Here is a 20609-nt window from a genome sequence, read left to right as displayed (position 1 = left end):
GAGAGAGAGAGAGAGAAAGCACAAGTGAGGAGAGGGGCAGAGGGAGAAGGAGAAGCAGACTCTCCACTGAGCACAGAGCCTGACATGGGGCTCGATTCCAAGACCCTGAGATCATGACTTAAGCCAAAGGCAGATGCTCAACCGACTGAGCCACCCAGGTGCCCCAAAAGAACATGTATTAATTAAGGCATTTTTTTAACAGAAAAGAAGAAACCATCCAATTAAAAGTGGCTTAAAGGGATGCCCGAGTGGCTCAGCAGTTGAGCGCCTGCCTTCGGCCCAGAGCATAATCCTGGAGTTGCAGGGTCGAGTCCTACATTGGGCTCCCTGGACGGAGCCTGCTTCTCTCTTTGCCTACGTCTCTGCCTCTCTTTCTGTGTGTCTCTCATTAATAAATAAATAAAATCTTTTAAAAAAATAAAAGTGGCTTAAAGAATTAAGAAATCCATTATTTCAAACACAGCAAGTACAGAGGTTCCAGATGAATTTAGAAGAGGTCCCTCCTGCCTCCACACACACTCCTACACACACACTCTATAGTAAGCCCCAGTTTAACTATCTAAAAGTAGAGCATCTTCTAGATCCCAGAGTGGTAACAGAAGGCAGGTGCTACCAGAACACATGACTTAGTGAGGTTTTCCAATGCTTCTGATGACATTCAAAGGGCTAGCTAGGTCACTGCCCTTTCTCATTCAGAGCTTACATCACTAAACTACCTATGAATTCACCCTAACACCTATGGCTTCTATTTATGGGAGTATTTAAACATAGCAAGAGTGAATCCATTTCCTACCTATAGGAAGGAAGGAGAGTCCATGCCCAGAAATCTTCAAACATCCCTCTGCTTTCAGCATTGCAGGGTATGAGAAAACTCATTTTCTCACATTTTACTTGAGAATTAAGATGAAGAATGCTAGCACAATGATTACAAATCCATTTCCCTAATTCAGGTAGCACAGAAGCCTGAGGTAGGGTAACTTCATGGCTGATTTGACAGCTTCACCAAGTATCCAGATTTTTTTTCCATGTCTCAGTATATCAACTTTGTTCCCAGAATGGCTCCCCTCATGGTCGTAAGAGGGCTGCCACCATTCCAGGCATCCCATCCAAACAGAAAAATGTCCAGAGGCAGAAAAGAAACTGAATCTTCCAGTTTCCTCTTTTGAAGAGGTGAAGAAACCATTTCCACATGCCTCCTATCAGCTCTCCCTTTGCATCACCTCTGCCATGGTAGATGACACATACACCTTAGGATCCACTGCTGACAAGGGAAAATAGGATTACTGTAACTAGTTAAATTACTCACAATTCACCATTGAGCTGGAAACAGAGACACCTTCCATGACCAAACTGAGGTTTTGTTAGCAGAGAAGAAAGGGGTAGGGCAAAGGGCAGGCAACTAACAGCACCTGTACAAAGTGGCCCGCCATCAACGAGCACTTTTCAGGGTCCTGTGCTGTCTGGATGCCAAGGGTCCCTTCAGGCAGAAAAGCCGTGGAAGAAAAGGGCTTTGGCACTTGGGTGACCCATGGGGTTTGCTTCTGGCTCCTCTTGGGGCCCCAGCAAAGCATGTGGGGAATGTGCTGACGTGGTGATTTGTGGCACTGCTGCCATCATTGGTATTTGCCTGCCTATGCCACTTCCAGAGGCTACCAAATCTCATAGGATACAATAGGAAAAAAATGGAGTCAGGGTACAAGGGCAAAGGAAACCACTTTATTGGAGACCTACTAGACACAAGACTTTTTTTACGTACTAGATCATTTTGTTCTCATGATAACTGCCAGCTAAGTCTCATTGGCATTCTGCCATAAATGAAGATGCTGAGCCATCATTAAACATCTTGCCCAACATTCCATAGCTAGAAAGTGCCAGAGCCGAGACTCAAGCTCAAAGCTGTCTGACCCTAAAACCAGCAGGCCCCATCTGCAGACATGTTACCTTTCGGTGCAGAATAGACCACCAAGCCACAAGTAATGAGAAAGGGACACTCCAGAAAACATTAAGTCAGTGTAGGAATATAGTCAGAAAAGCTGAAGTAAGAGTTAATACTGTTCAGGGACCCAGAAATCTGCATCACCTTTTGACCCCATTAATACAGATCCCGTGCACAAGATAACAGATGAAGGATCCTCTGCTCCTGAAGTCCTACCCTATGGGTTGCTATGATTTGATCTCATTAAGACTCCTAACCCCATGTTACTCAAACTATAGTCCACAGACCAACGCTAGTCTGCAAACCACTTCCAGTTCACAATAAACACAGACATGAAAGTGAGTGGCTAGAAACCCGTATGTAACACTTTGACACTAGTGGGACATTCAAGCATGTAATTAGTGCACTTGTCTCAAGGAACAAGGTGTTGCTGAACACAGGCTGCATATGGCATAAGTGACATTCTAGTATGAGTCTACAACAGATCGGAAAATTTTAAAGTTAAGATAAATTGGTTTTTTTTTTTAACCTTGATACTTCACAGAGAGTTGGGAAAGGACTGCCCTGAGTTTGGCTGGTTGGACAAAATCACTCCCATTTTACAGGTGGGATGAATGAGACTCAAAGAGACTGAGGCACTTGACCAAGGTGAACACCACAGGTAAGAAATTTCTCAGCTCCTGATAACAGAGAGAGTGTTGGCCAGAAGGGGCTGTAAAAAAAGTGCAGGCTTGTAAAAAAATAAAATAAAATAAAATCATTTCCTCTGGCTCTGCTGTTGCCAAAAGTTCAGCTGAGATAAGATGCCTCAGGTGAGAACAATCTACAAAAAGAAGCCAGGAATAAAAGGGAGATGGATGGGTTCACTCCTGACAAAGGCCAGTCTTTTCACAACCTGATTTATAGATCGACTTACTAGCAATTTCCCCTCCAACAAATCATAAAAGCCTTCTCAGTTTGCCTCTGGAACTCACCAGCCCCATCACTGACTCTAGGCCCAACCACACTGACCATCGCACCTCCTCAGAGCGTGACTCTTTCTAGATTATTCTACCATGACCTCTTCCCTTTCCCCAACTGGAAAAGCCCTGCTCTGCCTGGAAACATTTTTGGAAGAGAATATTGTCTTAGCCAAGTGTCTGGGTTTCAAGAACTAAGATGCATTCAAGCTCATTTTAAAGGGGAGGATATATAGCAGGGCTGCTCAGTGGCCTCCCACAGACATCCCAAGACAGGAGTAGAGGTGAGGGATCAGACCAGGGACTACAAAATCAGCGCCACCTGAGGCACCTCCTGCTTGCTCTCTCTGAGAAGCCACTGTTCTCTGTCATCATCCTGACCGCTCAGCTTCTCCTTACTGACCCACCCCATCTCTATTTTCTCCTGTGCTTCCTCTCATTATGTGTTGCTTTACCACCTCTGTGCCTTCACTCACACACCCCCACTGTGGCCTCCCCACCTCAACTCCACCTTGCAACTTGGCAAATGCGGCACCGGCACCAGCACCAAATAGATCCACCTCCCTGCTCCCAAGTCTGACTTCCTGAAAAAGGAAATTGATTAGCTAAGGTCATCTTTGCAAGCCAGGCCACTAATCAGTGGTCACCAGCCTACCTAAGAATCAGCTTTCCTAAGGTCCAAGGTCAATCTTGGACTGATCTCAGCAGTTATTGCCAGGAAAGGCCAGGTATGCAATATGGAGAATGTCTGCTTTAATCAAGGAGACTGTAAACAGGCCAACTGACACCACTAACATGGTCTGTCCAGAAATAAATAAAACCAACCCCTCTATATCCTTCAGTTCCCAATTCTGGTGACACCTTCTCTGGGAAGTCTTCTGTGATTTCTCCAGGTTGGCTTTTATTCCTTGTATTTGTGTAGCAGAATGTGAATCCTGCTACAGAAACACTCTCCATGTTAACTGGAAACTGACTGCTTGCATTTCTGCCTCTCCACTAGACAGTTAGGACTTTGAAGACTCAGAACACACACAGTCACCTTTGTATTTAAAGGGTATAGCACGGAGCCTGGTGCTGAGCACAGAAGGAGCTCTATAAATGAGCAGGAAGTGAACAATTGAATGAAAGTCTGAGTAGCACATTGCGCTATTCATTTTGACCAAGTTAAGTCCCTCTGCATCCACTTTAGATAAACTAAGGAAAATGCTGGAGACAGGAATGGAAAGGAGGAGGAAGTGAAGTAAAAGATTCTACAAAGAAAAAAAGAGGGTGCCTGGGTGGCTCAGTTGGTTAAGCATCTGCCTTCAGCTCAGGTCATGATCCAGGGTCCTGGGATCCAGCCCTGCATCAAGCTCCCTGCCTCCCTGCTCTGTGGGAAGTCTGCTTCTCTCTTTCCCTCTACCTCTCTCCCTGCCCATGCTTGCTCTCTCATTCTCTCTTTCTCTGTCAAATAAATAAATAAAATCTTTAAAAGAAAAATAAAAGGAAATTAGCCTCAAAAAGGAAGAAATAAAGAGGTAGGGGAAGTGCTGGCTCTGCTGTAGTGTTACTTCCAGGTGTTTCTTTCAGTATGTTTGGATTCCTTGCCATAGTAGGTGGAAATAAGGGATCAAAGCTTGGGTTCAGTTTCCCCACCTGTAAAATGGAGATGCTAACTGCTGCTTTGCCAGGTGACTAAGAGGACAAAAATAGGTAATCAATGAAGTGTCCAGCAGAACATCTGGAGGCAGATAAAAGAAGTTCATGGATTATGGGGAATAGTTTTAAAACTCCTTATAGCATGCCAGGCAGGCTGGCGATGACAGAAGGTGGTAGTACACAGACCTTTTCACAGGGAAGCACTGAATCCTTATAAAATTATTCTTCAACCTGGGGTGAAGGATGAAGAAGAGAACAGCAGAAGCACTGCTGCCCATTGACCGCAGGAGACCTGTGCAGGCCAATAACAACGTCATGATGTTAATCATTAAAATACTGTGTCTGTTTTTGTCTGGGGACAAGGCATTTTGATCTTTGTTCTCCCTCTATAAAGATGAAAGGTAGGGTGCTACCAAAGGTAGCAACTCAAAGCCAAGAGGATGTCATGCCTGCCTGGCCATATATATAGAAAGGCTTCAGCTCCCCAGGGCCCCAGTTGGACAGTCCCTGGAGGGTAAAGCCAGAGCAGAGGCAGTGGAAAGGGAGCAAGATGGATCAGCTCCTCCAGGGAGGCCAGGCTCCACCTGTTCAAGGGAGAGACTTTTGTAACTGGCTGGCAAAAGAGAATTAAAAAGCAAAGTGAAAGTCTATACATACCCAAGAGAAATAAAAATGTATGTCCATATAGAAACTTGTACATGAATGTTCAGAGCAGCATTATTCATAACAGCCCAAAGGTGGAAACAATCAAATGCCCATCAACTGATGAATGGATAAACCAAATGCACTATATTCATATGATGGACTATTATTTGGCACTAAAAGGAATGAAGTAGTGATACGCCAAGGATGGAGCTTGAAAACATTATATTAAGTGCAAGAAGCCCATCACAAAAGACCACACATGATTCCATTTATATGACATGTCCAGAATGGCTAAATCCACAGAGATAGAAAATAGATTAAGGTTGTCAGGGGCTGGGGACATGGGAATGGGGAGTGACTGCTAATAGGGAGGGGGTTTCTTTCTGAGGTGATGAAAATGTCCTGCTCTGTAAATACCCTATCACCCATTGAATGGTACACTTCCAACAGGTAAATTATGTGGTATAGGAATTACAGCTTAATAAAGCTGTTACAATAAAAAAAAATAGCAGTGTGGAATAGCAGTTCATGCCTGAACTTTGGGTCAGATTCTTAGTTCTCATATTCCCATTGAGAAAACTCTGAGCACCTACTAAGTGCCAAATACTGTCCTAGGTGCTGAGTCCACAATAGTGAGTAAGACAAACAATGCCCTGCTCTCTTGGAACTTAACGTTTTACTGAAGAAATTGACCAAAAAAATAAATAAATAAAAATTTTAAGAAGTAAATGAGCAAATAAATGCAAGGATGCTGAGACCATGAAGCAAGTAAGGAGCTTAAAGAAAGAATCCCTTAGACTGTGAAAGATGCATAAGCAAAATTCTGGGCAGAGGAGCTAGCATGTACAAAGGGCATAGGGTACAAAAGGACTTGGTGTCTTAGAGGCACTTACAAAGACCAGCAGGGCTAGAACTGGTCATATTCCCACTTCTTCGTGCAGATGCCAGACCAGGCCCCTCCACTCTAAGTTCTTCTACAGTACGAGGGGGAGAAAAAACAGTGCCCGCTCATATGTGGGGGCACCAGTTTTTGTGCTGGGCAAAAAGTAGGTAGAACCCAAATAATTCTCTCCTCCATCCCCAACTCATGTCCTAGATTGGGTATTTTTCCTCTCTCTTCTTCTAGAAGCACAGACATTCACTGGAAGAGTCAACAAAACTAGCAAATGAGCTGCACAATCCTCTGGGTAATGGTCGAGCCTGATAAGGAGTTTCCCTGCATGCCTCCCCTACATGGACCACAAGAATTAGGTTGTGATGGTTTGTGAATCGTTTATCCTTGAACAGCATGACCTGTTAGGTCCTCATTGACCAGTGTCCCTAGAGTGGCCACTCTGGTTGCCTTCATCCCTCAACAGCCTGTTGGTAGGCTCTAGGCTTGGTCTGAAACTGGTCTGAGTCAGAAGCTCAGCAAAGGGAGAAAATGTGATGCTGTTGATAAGGGCGGATTCCAGAGAGACTTCTACTTCTTCCTGGCTAAGTGCCCTGAGGTAGGGGACTCCCCTCTCTGATCATTTTTCTCTAGCAGTATCAGCCTCTGCTACTGTTACAATATGCAAGTTATCTACTTGAATTCTACCCCACGAAATTTAGTACTACCATTATTCCCATTTCACAGAAGAGTAAATTGAAGCTCAGACAGCTGAAGTCAGGTACCCAAAGTCATACAGCTAGTTGATGGAGTAACTGGATTTGAACCCATGAAGTCTGGCTCCAGAGCCTATGATCTATACAACCACACATCATAATATCCCTCAGCTGTGAAATAGGACAATAACACCGCATGGTAAGGTTTTCATGAGGATTGACTGAACTAATGGAAAGTAAAGCACCGTGGTACAATGAATTGTACCTGGCCTACTGCCCCTATGTCCCGGAAGTTTAAGGAGGACTCTGCTGTTGGAAGGGAATTTTTTTCAAACTTCCGGGTAAGGTGTTTCTAAGAGAGAAACTGACAAATCCGAATGACTTCCCAGTGGAGCTCTCCAGCAGTCACTGAAATTTCCATGCAGACCCAGAAGGAGTGATTTCAGTTTACAAGGGAACTTGCTGGTATCAGTTGCAGGGCAGCTGGAGACTGACAATGGCTCTGAGCAGGAGGCTTCAGTGGTTAACTAGAGGAATCTGTAGGGTTACCAGAAGGTGGGCTGGGGGATCCAGTCTACTGGACTCTGTCAATGGCGATGACAATCCAGAGTTGTCTGAAGCAGAAGGAGACTTTCAATGAGAAACTTCCAAAGGACTCTTAGACTCCAGTTTGGCAATGAATGAGAGGGCACCACACTCAATCACATGGAAAGCTGCATTTTTTTCCGCTATGGGGTCAAAAAAAGCAACAGAGCAAAGTGGAAAGGGCCTAATCTCACTTCTAGGCTTACTATAAGAGAGTTCCTAATGACCTTTCCAAGATTCCATTTCTCCATCTACAAAATGAGGCAGATAACACCAACCTTACAGAGGGTCATCAGAATTAATAAATGGCAAGCATCTAGCAAAGGGACTGGCACACATTTTTATTTAAAAATAACAATAATCGGGGATCCCTGGGTGGCTCAGCAGTTTAGTGCCTCCCTTCAGCCCAGTGCGTGATCCTGGGGTCCTGGGATTGAGTTCCACATCAGGCTCCCTGAGTGGAGCCTGTTTCTCCCTCTGCTTCTCTCTCTCTCTCTCTCTCTCATGAGTAAATAAATAAAATCTTAAAAAAAAAAAAAAAGAATTATCTAAGCTCTTATTTACCATGCTAAACTTTATACATGCCTTTGATATTCTCATTGAATCCCAGCAACCACCCTGTGAGATAATATTATTAATAGTCCCATTTCCCAAATGAGAAACTGAGGCTAAAGAGTTCCAAAATTGCATGTCGAAGGTCATATAGCTCATGAATGATCAAGCAGGACTTTATATCCAGGCAGTGAGACCTCAGAGCCTTCAACTGAAAGTCTACAGACTTTCCCCTGCCCTTTCTCAAGAATGCATACTGTCAACCCAACTGTGATTTGTGTTTATGGGGCCATTCACAGTAACTGGGACATTATGGAGGAAGGGCTAAGACCATGGTGGGCTTTAAACAATACCAGCTCCTCCTTCACAGAGGTGCTGTGGCAGTATCTCCAGGAATCTTTACAACAGCCCATGTGAGACAGAAGAGATTAACTTCATCATGCAGATGAGAAAGAGACAGAGAGATGGAGTGAATCATCCAAGCTTATGGGCAGGCAGTAGGAAGGAGAACTGGAGCCCACTTCAGCCCTAGGCTGGCTTCCAGGGAAATAGCTGCTGGATAATAAGTTATCTCACCTCTCTGAAGCCAGGCAGCCTTGTGTCTACACAGGAAAACGAAGGTAGATAAATGCAGGAATTCACAGCCCTATAAAAAATGAATTAAGATAAAATATGTACCCTTACTACTTAATGAGGGAGGTTTACGAACACAAATGCATATGACAATGACTCAGACGAGCATAATTATCTTATCATAAGTCAAAGGCAATAGATTTTCATTTCTAAGTAAATATTGCATTTCCTCGATCCTAAAACACACCTATTTTTGTTCATGTTTGGTCACTTCTGAAGTCCAGGTATAACTTAACCATAGATGCACACATTCAGTATGTCTTTCTTACCATCCGTCCCCCTACAGGTTGGCATTGAACTGAAAATGTGTCAGTCAAAGTTGTTGCCTTAGAACTGAGGTCCCTGCTTCTTATCTCTGCCTAGGTAAAACCCCCACCCTATCCCTGCTCTCCTTTCCTTCTTTCAAGTCAGAAGAGGAAAACTGTGCCCAGCTTGTTAGGAGATAAGAGGTAGCCAGCACTCTCCTATAGGACTTGGGGAAGAATTAAGTCATTGGGGGAAGGGATCTTCTCTCCCCTGGCCCAGAACTACTATCTATTCTCTGATCTCTAATGGCAAGGACATGGGAATGGGTGACTGAGCCTGGATCCCTGGGCCCAGGGTCCATGAAGAGCATACCTTTGTGCAGCAGGACATGTGAGTCCAGAGAGGAATAGGTTCACTGCAGACCCACTTAGAAACTCCATGGCAGAGCCCAGTTCCAAATTCAAGGTTCTGGCTTTCCAGAATAAATGCTTCTCACTCTGTGGCCTCCAGTTGTTCTCTCAGACCCTCAGCCTGGAAGGAGCCCTGAGCTGGCTAATGAGGTATTGCTGCCTTCTTGGAGGCAGCACAGACTATGTGCCCCTGGGTAAGTCGCTTCATCTCCCCTCCTGCGGCTCAAACTCCCTCAGCCTCATTCTGTCCCAGACTCCTTCTCAGGATTAAAAATGGGCCTCCTTCAAAAGCTACTACTCTTAAACGTAGGAATCTTAAATGTAGCCATCATAGGCCAACAAGGGCCTCCTTCTGTCCCCTGAAGTTTTAAAAATAGTGTTAAAATGTAAAAGGAACACAAGAATCAAGAGAAAAACATCCAATCAGGAATCAGTACTGCTAGCTAGCTTCAGGCCCCGACCCTCACCCTTTCAGTCTGCAAAATGGGCACACTTTCCTATCTCTGAACTTGTTTCCCTCCCCTTTTGGCCTGGCCCCCATTGCTCGTAACAGGCTCAGGGGGGAGAATCCTGCTAGTAAAGTCTCTGAGCTCTGAGCTCTGTCTGGGGTGTCTGTCGAATTCAATCACTCAGAAGCCATGTTCTATCCTCCTTTAAGATGGCAGACAACTGGGACGCCTGGGTGGCTCATTGGTTGAGCATCTGCCTTCTGCTCAGGTCATGATCCTGAGGTCTTGGGATTGAGTCTCGCATCGGGCTCCCCTTAGGGAGTCTGCTTCTCCTTCTGCCTGTGTCTCTGCTTCTCTCTGTGTGTCTCTCAGGAAAAAAAAAAAATCCCTGACTTTAAAAAAATAAAAAAGATAAATAAAATGGCACACAACAAAGACAGACAGATACACTTCAGTTTAAGCCTCCTTAACAAAACTTTCGCCTCAGGTGCTCTGCCTCCACCCCCAGGCACAGAACAAGAAAACAGAACCACCCAGAGCTATGGGGAAGGGTGTGTGCAGGAAAAGGAAGAGTAAAGAGGTGGATGAAGTCCCCAAGATAGCCCAAGGATGAGTCTCATCAAGGCAAATGGCAAGCAGCTCCCAAATTAGCTGAGAACCACTGAGCCCACCATTACACAGGAAACACACTTCTTCCCAAAGTAGGGGGGTACTGGTTAGGAATCAGACTGCTGTATTCATGACCCCAGCTCTGCCACCTAACAACCTGTCTGACCTTGGGCCATGACTTAACCTACCTGTCAACTAGGAGTAAATAGTAGCTGCCTCCTAGGGTCATAGGATGCTCGGGACAATGCCCAGTACAGAGCTAATTCTAGGGTATTGTTCACTGCTATTACCTACCCAGAGTTTGACATACATTGTTATCTCAAAGAGTCTTCATAAGAAGCCTGGGAAGAAATAATTATTTTCCAGAAGAAAAACCTGAGGCTCAAGTCACACTGCTGATTTATAACAGGGCTGGGATTAAAAGGCTCTCTGTTCTTTCTAACCCCAAGTTCCACTGAAGCAGGTTCTCTCCCAGAGAGGGGGAACAGAAAAGCACATGGTGGGGCAGGGGAAGAAAGGAAGACAGGCCAATGGGAAAGGCTCAAAGGAAAGAGCCTGGCTGGTAGGGCAGACAGATGGAGCATCTTTCCCACCCATGACCTCTCTAAATGGTGCTTGACAGGGAAGATGCTGGCTGCAGGCCAAGGGACTGTTGGGGGCTCCCGGTCTTTCCCAGCAGTACTGGAATCTCTGAGCCTCTGTGCTACATACCACACCACAGATCAGCTACTATGAGGGAGGAAGGACAAAGGACAGGCCAGACTGGGCATCTTTGGGTCAGGACCTGCACAGGCCATGGGGCTCTAGGATAACCACAGGCTAGGTTAGTCCAGTGACATCCTATCATCCCCAGGCTCTTCAGGTCCCAGATACCATGTTCTAAGAAAGGGAATGAGGAGGCTGGACTGAGAATGGGCAGAGTCACATGGGTGGGTGTACAGGATCCATTCCAGCAGGCAGCAGGGCAGGCCAGTGGGGAGGCAGTCAGGAGCCCAGAGGGTTGGCAGCTGTGACCACAGGCCAGGCATCTCTCTAGCCACAAGGGTTGGCACAGGGAGACCAGACTGCCTTCTCAGACTGAAAAGAGGAGTCTCTTTAGGATTGAGAAATTCCTGTCCAGTGCCACTCTCCCATTCCCAGACTCACCAAACGTTGGGGCAGGAAAGGGGCTTCCCAAGGTTAGCCAACAGGACCTTCTTATTCTATAGTGGGGCAAAATAAGGTCCCCCAGAGGTGGAAGATGTAAATGGGACAAGAATTTGAGTGCCCCAACACCAACACCAGGTCCCATGGTCTTTTGGGGACACATATGAGACTCAGATCACATCTCTATGGCTCTGCCTCTGGATCTGCTCCCAATTAGCAATATGTACTATTTTATTCTAGGAGCTTCCTTCAGCTTGTGGCTTCTACAGTTCTGAGATACAGAGTGGCACGTATTCATCATGTGTGTGTGTGTGTGTGTGTGTGTGTGTGTGCGCGCGTGCGCGCGCCTGTGTCTACTCATTCAACAGCAAATATTTATCGAGTGCCTTGGGCCAGGCTCCATTTTAAGCCCTGGAGATAAAGCAGTTCACAAAATAGATGAAGCTCCTCCTTTTGTGGGGCCGACATTCCAGCGGAGAGACCTATAGTCTCGTGGGAGTCAATGTAAAAGGACCCCAGTGTATCATTTGTGCCAGGACTCTGAGAGGTGGGGAGTGTCCTAGCAATACCAGTGAGAGCCACAGTCCTTCCCCAGGCCTACTTGTGCTTCCAAGGAGTCTTGGACAAATCTTGTGGAAGCCTTTCCTGAGCCCACATCCCACACCCCAGCTCCCTGCTCCCACAGCACCCCAGGGAGCTTCTGGCATTCTATGCCCTGCCTTGCAATCACTGATTTTGTTTTATGATTTCTGAGCAACATAAATAGGGAGAGCATTTCTGTCTCCTCTAATTGAATAAAAGGCTGATGGAACGAAGCCATTGATTCTGAGCTCCAGTTGCTCATCTGTACAATGGAGGCGATAACTATCCATATGACTCCTGATGGTCCCGCAGATCAGATGAGACTACAAGATGAAAGGGCCTTCGAACCAGCAGGCTGCTCTTCCAGCAATAGTCCTTATTATGCCCCATAAAAATGGCACCAGTTAAGTGCCTCTCTCTGGAAAAGGACTCAGCCATGGAGATCCCCGGCATTAGCTGGGCTCGTGTGCTTGTACAGGAACGTGGGAGTGAGCGCGGGTACAATGTGCTGGCCTGCAGGGCCAGTCCAGTCCTTCAAAGAGGCTCTGGAGTTTCAAGGAGGCTGCAGGGAGCAGGGACACAAGGCTGCCTAAGGCCAGCAGGGCACCAGATGAGTCAGCCCACGGCATGGGGCAAAGGGGGGGAAAGAAAGAAGACACCCTGGAGTCCCCATGTCCATCCATCCGTCTGTCCGTCAGCTGCAGCCAGTGGCTCACCAGGCAGGACGGAAGCACTGCCCGGCCATAAATGAATGCTGGCTCCAGGCTGGCCGCCCGCCCTGGCCGCCTGCACGGAAGGCCGGACTTTACCCAGCAAATCGGGAAGGAACTGGAACCTCTGAACTTGGGACTTGGGCTCTGTCGATAAGGCCTGTGGACAAACAGAGGGCAGGGGCCGAGGCTCCCCTTTATACACACAGAAGCCCAGCTCCAGGCTGATACTACCGAGATCTTTGCCCTTTGGTTCAAACAGGAAATCTTAAAATGGAAAATGAGCTGCCTGAGGAAGGGGTGCGGCCACCAGCCTACAGGGAAGCAGGTTGTTCGAAGCAGAGCATTTGGGCTTCATGCAGGAGGAACGCAGCCAGCCCGGCCCGGGTGTTTGGGAGGGGGCAGGAGCCTCCTGGGGAAGGAGAAGGCAGCCAGAGGGCTGGGGAGAATCAGAGGCCTGGCTCTGACCCACAGTTACACCACTTCTTCGTCGTGTGGCTTGTGGGGATGACCTCACCCATAGGAACCTTGGTTTTCCCATCTGTAAATGGGGCTAACAGCACCATCCATGTCAGAGAGCACTTGAGATGATCCAAATGAAGTCATGAGTGTGAAAGTGGCCTACAAATCACAAAGGGCTTGACTGGCCATCCTGCATCCCGCATCCCGGCCAAAGCCCCCTCAGAAAGCATTTCACAATCAAGAGGGGAAGTCCAAAATAACACCTCCTGCTCCACACACCACCCCCATACACCCCCATGCTGGCAGTTCAAAGAGGAGAAAATTGGGAGAAGATAAATAATTAGAGAACCCCAGCAGTCTCCCTGCTGAGGTTTCCAGGTAATTATTCACCTGACAATTACTCCTCTCACGTTAATTCTACCTCCAGATCCTTCTGACAAGGTAAATTCATCTATGTACATCTCTAACTACCCTGCTTTGGTAAACATTCCAACGAGCTTGGATGTCCCATTAAAGGAAAAAAAAAAAAATTGAAGAAGTGAGACAGGCAGGAGAGAGAGAAATTAACTCTTGGTCATTACTGGCATTTACAGAATTAACCTTCGAGGATAATTAATGAGGAATCAAAGCCAAGGTAAACTTTATCCAGAGCCAAAAGGGAGCCAGTCACAGTAGGGTGGGAACCACAGGAGGCCCCTTTTCCACGGGGTTCACACCTCCCACCAGTAGGAGTTCAGAGGAGATTACTGGAAGGTTCCAGAACCTTCTGCCCAGGGCAGCAGTAGGGGCTGCACTTTCACTTTTAGGAAGAAACTTCTTTGTCTGGTGAAGTCACTCTGGACTCTCCCCTCCCACTGACAGACCAATAACCCTTCCAGGCCACCCGCAGCGGAGGCCTGGACATTTCCGGACCCAGCACATCTTAGGCATATCCATCCTGCAATAGTTGCTGGATGGATGAATCAATGCACTAATTCATTCAGTGTCTTAAAGCCTCTCCAATTTGCCAAAATCCACTGTAACTTCCCTTGGATTAAAGCTGTTGTCATCTTTTTGCCTAGACAAGAGCCTCTGATTGTTCCTCTGTTTCCAATCTCTCTCCCTCTCTTCCTCAACACAGACTTATCTTCCTTAAAAGACACACTGCCAAAGGGATCAAGGTAACATCTTAGCTCTGAACACAGAGGAAAAAGTCATGGTTAAGACAGTGGTGGTCAATGGAGCCAAACAGCCTGGGTCTGAAGTCTGGGTCAGCCACAGACCACCTGTGTGGCCTTGGGTAAGTTACTTACCATCTCTGAACTTCGGCTTCCTCATTTATAAAATGAGGCCAATAACAGAAGCTATCCCCTTACAGTTGTTGCATGCATCATGAGTTAGTGAAAAAATGCCTAGCACTTAATAAACATGAGCTATTAGCAGAAGCATGGTTATCATTGTCAACATCATCATCATTGCTTAAAATACCTTCACTGACTTCCCACTGTCCTCAAATTCAAAGCCAACCTCTCTACCATGGTGCAGGACACCTGGGCCTTGCTTGCCTCTCACTCTTCCCACCCCCACCCCCGCCCCCAGTCCAGCCACAAAGTCCTTGCCATTTCCTAAATGCTCCATTCTCTCTCCACTTCATCTCTCTGTATAGGCAGCTTTCTCTGTCTTCCAGGAACTGCATCTTGGGACCCAGGCACATACACACAACCCAAAGAAGCAAAGCCTATCCTGGTTTGGGCAGAAAGCATGTATGAGGCTCAGAGGTGGATCTCATAGCCAGCCTAAGTTCATGTGTCTTCTATAAAGAACACTCCGGTTGTTTTGAAAATTCCAATAGTCTTTTGAAAAGCGAAGGTAGATATGAGTCTCCTGGTTTTAGAATGAAAGAACTATTTCCATTGACGACCAGTGACTTGCCCATGGTCACCACTTAGTAGAAGCAGGAATGGGATTCTGAGCCTTCCCAGACCACAGAATGGGGTGAAAGGACAACCACTCAGAGGTAGATCTGAGCCTGCATTCCTAAACCAGGACCTGGGGCAAATTTTCACCTCTCTAAGCTACCAGCTTTTTCACCTATAAAGTAGAGGTAAGAATGACTTTCTTACAAGGTGGTTTGGGAAGCTGAGTTGAAACATCTACTATATGAAAAAGTGCCTAGCCACTGCCTGGCCTTGAAAATGAAGAGCAGGGGATCCCTGGGTGGCTCAGCGTTTTGGCGCCTGCCTTTGGCCCGGGGCGTGATCCTGGAGTCCCGGGATCAAGTCCCACATCGGGCTCCTGGCATGGACCCTGCTTCTCCCTCCTCCTGTGCCTCTGCCTCTCTCTCTCACTCTCTCTATGTCTATCATAAATAAATAAATCTTTTTTTAAAAAAATGAAGAGCAAAGGGGAGAGTGGGTGGGAGTGTGCTGCCCTGAGGCAGGGGCCAAAAATCTGGAAGTAGCATGAAAAGGCAGAAAAAGCACCTCTGCCTCCACCCTGAACTTAGCGACCTTCACAGCCTTCACCCTCCAAGGTTAAAGGCAACTGGTATCCTTGGCAGAGAGGCACAGATAGTTCAAGAAAGGAAGTGGAAGCAAGGTTGGGGCTGGAGAAACAGACCTGGGGGAGTCCACATTCATGAGGAAGCTGCAATGATGTGATTAAGAGAAACCTCCCAGGGAGATTGCTTAGGATGAAACCAGAGTTGCTCCCAAGACCAGGAGACAAGAGGGGGTGCCTGGCTGGCTCAATCTGTAGAGTAAGTGACTCCTGATCTCAGGGACATGAGTTCAAGCCCCACATTGGGCATAGAGCCTACTTAGAAAACAACAACAACAAAGGACCAGGGGGCAGGGAAAGAGACTTGGAAAGGGCAGGTACTTAAAATACACAATGATTACAGAATCATCACCACAGCAATCAGCTCAGAAATAGCAACTCTATTTATTCAACATTTTCCTCCAAGTGTTCTCTAAGAGATATTTTTATATTTCACTAAAAGAACAAATGATCCCACAATGCTAAGAATCATTTTAGGGGAGGGCAACCCAAGTTTTCTTCACTTTCCAACTAGAATATGGATTTCTCAAGGGCAAGATACAGACCCAGAACTGAGCCCAGGGCCTGCCCCAGGGTGGCCTCAACAGATTTGTGAATGGATGTTGAAATTAATGAAGAGCTGGCACTAAGATTAAAAGGGGAAATACCCAGATAGCCTCTAAGTTCTTATTTTTCTAATATGAATATTATGTTCATATAATAATAATCTGACTTTGCTACTAATCTTATTTTCCAAATGACTGATTAAGCTATTATATGAGAAAACTGTTTTGAATTAAACTAACCTGAATTAGCTCTTGCCTCCTCCACTTACCTCTCTGAGCCTCAGTTTCTTCATCCTTTAAATACATGTGATTTTGTGTTGGAATCTCTGTTGGGAAAAGTCAAGATAATGTATGTAAAGTACCACCCCTATGGCTTTCACTTAATATACAAAACCTAGTCTTCCAGACATAAAGCAAGTCCAGCAAGATTCAGAAGCAAAGCATTCACACTGCATTCTCTAACCACAAAGCAATTCCGTTGGAATTAAACAACAAAACAAAGAGAATCTTATGATTTTAAAAATTTATGAGCATACTTCTAAATAAGTCAAAGATCAAAGAAAGAACTAAAGTGGAAATTAGAACTTATATAGAGCTGAATGTCAGTGAAAATGCTACACATCAAAATTAATGAACATAGCCAAGTCAATACTTGAGGAATAGATAGCTTTACTTTAAAAAAAAAAAAAAAAGACTTTATTTATTTGAGAGAGAGAGAGAGAGAGCATGCAAGCAGGGAGAGAGGTAGATGAAGAGGAAGAGAGAATCTCAAGCAGACTCCATGCTGAATATGAAGCTAGACACAGGGCTAGAACTCACAACCCTGAGATCATGACATGAGCCGAAATGTGAGCTTAACTGACTAAGCCACCAGTCACCCCTAGGAGGAATAGACAACTTTAAATGCTTAGATTAGAAAAGAAGAAAGGCTGAAATATGGTGAGCTAAATATTCAACTTAAGGAATTAGAAAATAACCACTGAATCAATCTAAGGAGAGTAGACATAAGAAAGAACTAAAAATGAGAGCAGAAATTAGGAAAATAGAAATGGAAATATTATAGCTTTAACAACATCAAAGTTCTTTATGAAGACTAGTAAAACTGATAAACTTTCAGTGAAAATGATCAAGAACAAAAAGGCAGAAGGCTCATTCCTTTATTATTAGGAATAATAAAAGGGATGAGCAGACACCTGGGTCGTTCAGTCAGTTGGGCATCTGACTCTTAATTTCAGTTCAAGTCATGATCTCAGAGTTGTCAGATTGAGGCCCACATCAAGCTCCAAGCTCAGCATGGAGTCTGCTTGAGATTCTCACTCCCTCTCCCTCTGCCCCTCCCCTCACTCATATGTGCACATGCTCTCTCTAATAAATAAATATTTTTTAAAAATAAATAAATAAATAAATAAATAAATAAATGAATAAATAGGGAAGAACAACTACAGATAGGGCAGAGATTAAAAAGAGTAAAGTGGTGCCTGAGTGGCTCAGTGGTTGAGTGTCTGCCTTCAGCTCAGGTCCTGATACCAGGGTCCTGGGATTGAGTCCCACATCAGGCTCCCCTAAGGGAGCCTGCTTCTCCCTCTGCCTATGTTTCTGCCTCGGTGTGTGTGTGTGTGTGTGTGTGTGTGTGTTTCATGAATAAATATTTTTAAAAATAAAAAGAGTAAAAAACACCATGAACAGCTTTATGCCAATAAGTTTTAAAACTTAGATAAAATGGAAAGATTACTAGAAAAATATAATCCACCATAATTGACTAAAAAAAGAATTAGAAAAACCTAGCTTTTTCTCTAACCATTAAAAAAATTAAATCTATAATTTAAAACCATCCCATAAAAAAACTCACAGCCCCAGTGGTTATAAAAGCAAGTTCTAACTAAATGTCAAGAACAGGTAATTATAGATAATTCCAACTCTTGCAGAGAACCAGAAGAGGAAAATGACTTCCCCACTCATTTGATGAAGAAAGTATACCTTTGATATCAAAATGAGGCAAATATAATATAAAAAAAGGAAAATCACTAGCCAATAAAATCACTAACCACATGAACGTAGATGCAAAGTCCCCAAACAAAAGTTTAGCAAATTAAATCCAGAAATTATAAAGAAAGATATTACACATTACCAAAATTTGACTTATCCAAGAAATGCCTTGCTGACATAAATTAGATATTTATTTTTGCTATTCATCATCATAACATATTAAGTGAGATGAATCACAAGAACATATGAGTAGTCACACAAAAAGCTCCTTAAAAATTCAACATTAATAAGTAGTTTAAAAAAACAGCTTAGCAAACTAGAAATAGAAAGAAATTTCCTTAACTTAAAAAATGACATTTATAAAATCCAAAGTAAATATCATACTTAATGATGAATTATTAGAAGAATTTCCTTTAGAGTCAGGAAAAAACTTGCTAGTTTAAATTTGACATTTTTTGGAGGTTCTACCTCATGCAATTAGACAATACACATAAAAGAAAGGTAAGAAATTACCTTTATTCCCAAATTATATGATTGCCCACAGAAAAACATCAATAGAAACTATAAATTATTAGAAAGAATAATAAAATTAACAAAATTGCTATCAGCAAACAAAACTCAAAAAAATTACACTTATAAAACATTACATTTTTATAACCCAAAAATCATCAGTTTAAAATGCAATTTTAAGAATACAATTTACAAAATGGTAACAAAATTCTAATAAAAAATGCTCAAGACCTTTATGAAGAAAGCTATCTAGCTTGCTAAATGACATTTTAAAATATTTAAATGGAAGCAAAGAGTGGAACTATGTTCATGGACAGAAAGTTTCAATATACAGATATCAATTCTCCCCAAATTAGTCTACAGACTTAATACAACTGAAATCAAAATATTAGCAGGGTTACCCAAGGAATGTGAACATCTAATTTGAAATGTATGAGCAAGAGTAAAGGCCCAATAGTAATTCAGACAATTAAGAAGTACAACAAAGAACAAATAACAAAATTCATCCTTCCAAATACCAGAACTTACTATAAAATTACAAGAAATTCAGATAGGGTACTGTTGATATGTGAAGAGACACATGAGAGAAGACTGAGCCCAGAAGCAGACTCATGAACTTACAGATACCTAAAATAGGAAAGAGTTTCAGTGCAAGTCAGTGGGTACACATTAATACTCAGTAAATGCTTACAGGATAATCAGTTATGCATATGGAAAATATCATAATAATTTTGATCCCTATTTCACCTATAGCAGAAAAAAAATCACTTTCAGGTATTCTAGAGACTGAAATGAAATACAAAACTTAAACTTTTTTAAAATGTACTGATGATTTCAGGGTTGAGAAGTTCTTAAATAAGACACACCAAAAAACATTTTAAAAACCAGCATTGGGATCCCTGGGTGGCTCAGCAGTTGAGCGCCTGCCTTCGGCCCAGGGCATGATCGGGATTGAGTCCCACGTCATGCTCCCTGCATGGAGCCTGCTTCTCCCTCTGCCTGTGTCTCTGCCTCTCTCTGTGTGTCTCTCATGAATAAACAAATAAAATCTTTAAAAGTAAATAAATATAAATAAATAAATAAATAAATAAATAAATAAAAACCAGCATTATCAAACTGATAAATTTAAAAAGCATACTAAATAAGCATTAAGAATTTCTTAAATAAGACACACCAAAAAGCATTTAAAAAGATATACCATTATAGGGATCCCTGGGTGGCGTAGCGGTTTGGTGCCTGCCTTTGGCCCAGGGCGCGATCCTGGAGACCCGGGATCGAGTCCCACGTTGGGCTCCCGGTGCATGGAGCCTGCTTCTCCCTCTGCCTGTGTCTCTGCCTCTCTCTCTCTCTCTCTCTCTCTCTGTGACTATCATAAATAAAAATTTTTTTAAAAAGATATACCATTATCAAATTGATAAATTCAAAAACCTCTGCTCATTAAAAACAATAAAGTGAAAAGACAAAAACTGAGAGAAAATATTTCTAGTACTGATCAAGGAATAACAGAATATGTACAGAATTCTCATAAAGAAAGGAAAGAAGAAGGAAAGGAAAGGAAAGGAAAGGAAAGGAAAGGAAAGGAAAGGAAAGGAAAGGAAAGGAAAGGAAAGGAAAGGAAGAAAGAAAGAAAGAAAGAAAGAAAGAAAGAAAGAAAGAAAGAAAGAAAGAAGCCAAATACATTTCTAGCCACCTCAAAAAAAGAAAACTTTGAAGGTATTCAATCTAATTAGAAATCAAAAAAATCCAAATTAAAAGCTGATCATTTTCATCTACCAGAATGCCAAAAATAGAAGAGTCCAGCAATACCTAGCATTGCCAAGGATCTGGAGTAGCTGGAACCCTTATAACACTTGCCATGGGAGTTTAAATATATAATCATTT

General features: G+C 43.8%; 1 long non-coding RNA gene across 4 annotated transcripts in view; it reads right to left on the bottom strand.

Moving 5' to 3' along the window:
* Nucleotides 1–20237, bottom strand: part of LOC125756077 (uncharacterized) — an 83876-nt gene extending 63639 nt beyond the window's left edge. The window contains exons 1-3 of one of the 4 annotated variants that reach the window (XR_007414115.1): nucleotides 19927–20237; nucleotides 16502–16558; nucleotides 8479–8548 (exon numbers count right to left, since the gene is read on the bottom strand). This is a non-coding gene — a long non-coding RNA (uncharacterized LOC125756077). The remainder of the gene's footprint in view (nucleotides 1–8478; nucleotides 8549–16501; nucleotides 16559–19926) is intronic. The other 3 variants (XR_007414116.1, XR_007414117.1, XR_007414114.1) reach the window with 3 other exon arrangements.
* Nucleotides 20238–20609: the final 372 nt, after the last annotated feature.

The sequence above is a fragment of the Canis lupus genome, chromosome 11 (genome assembly GCF_003254725.2).
Source record: "Canis lupus dingo isolate Sandy chromosome 11, ASM325472v2, whole genome shotgun sequence".
NCBI lineage: Eukaryota > Metazoa > Chordata > Mammalia > Carnivora > Canidae > Canis > Canis lupus.
Note: the sequence above shows the minus strand (reverse complement) of the source record. Positions and strands in the feature narration are given on the sequence as shown.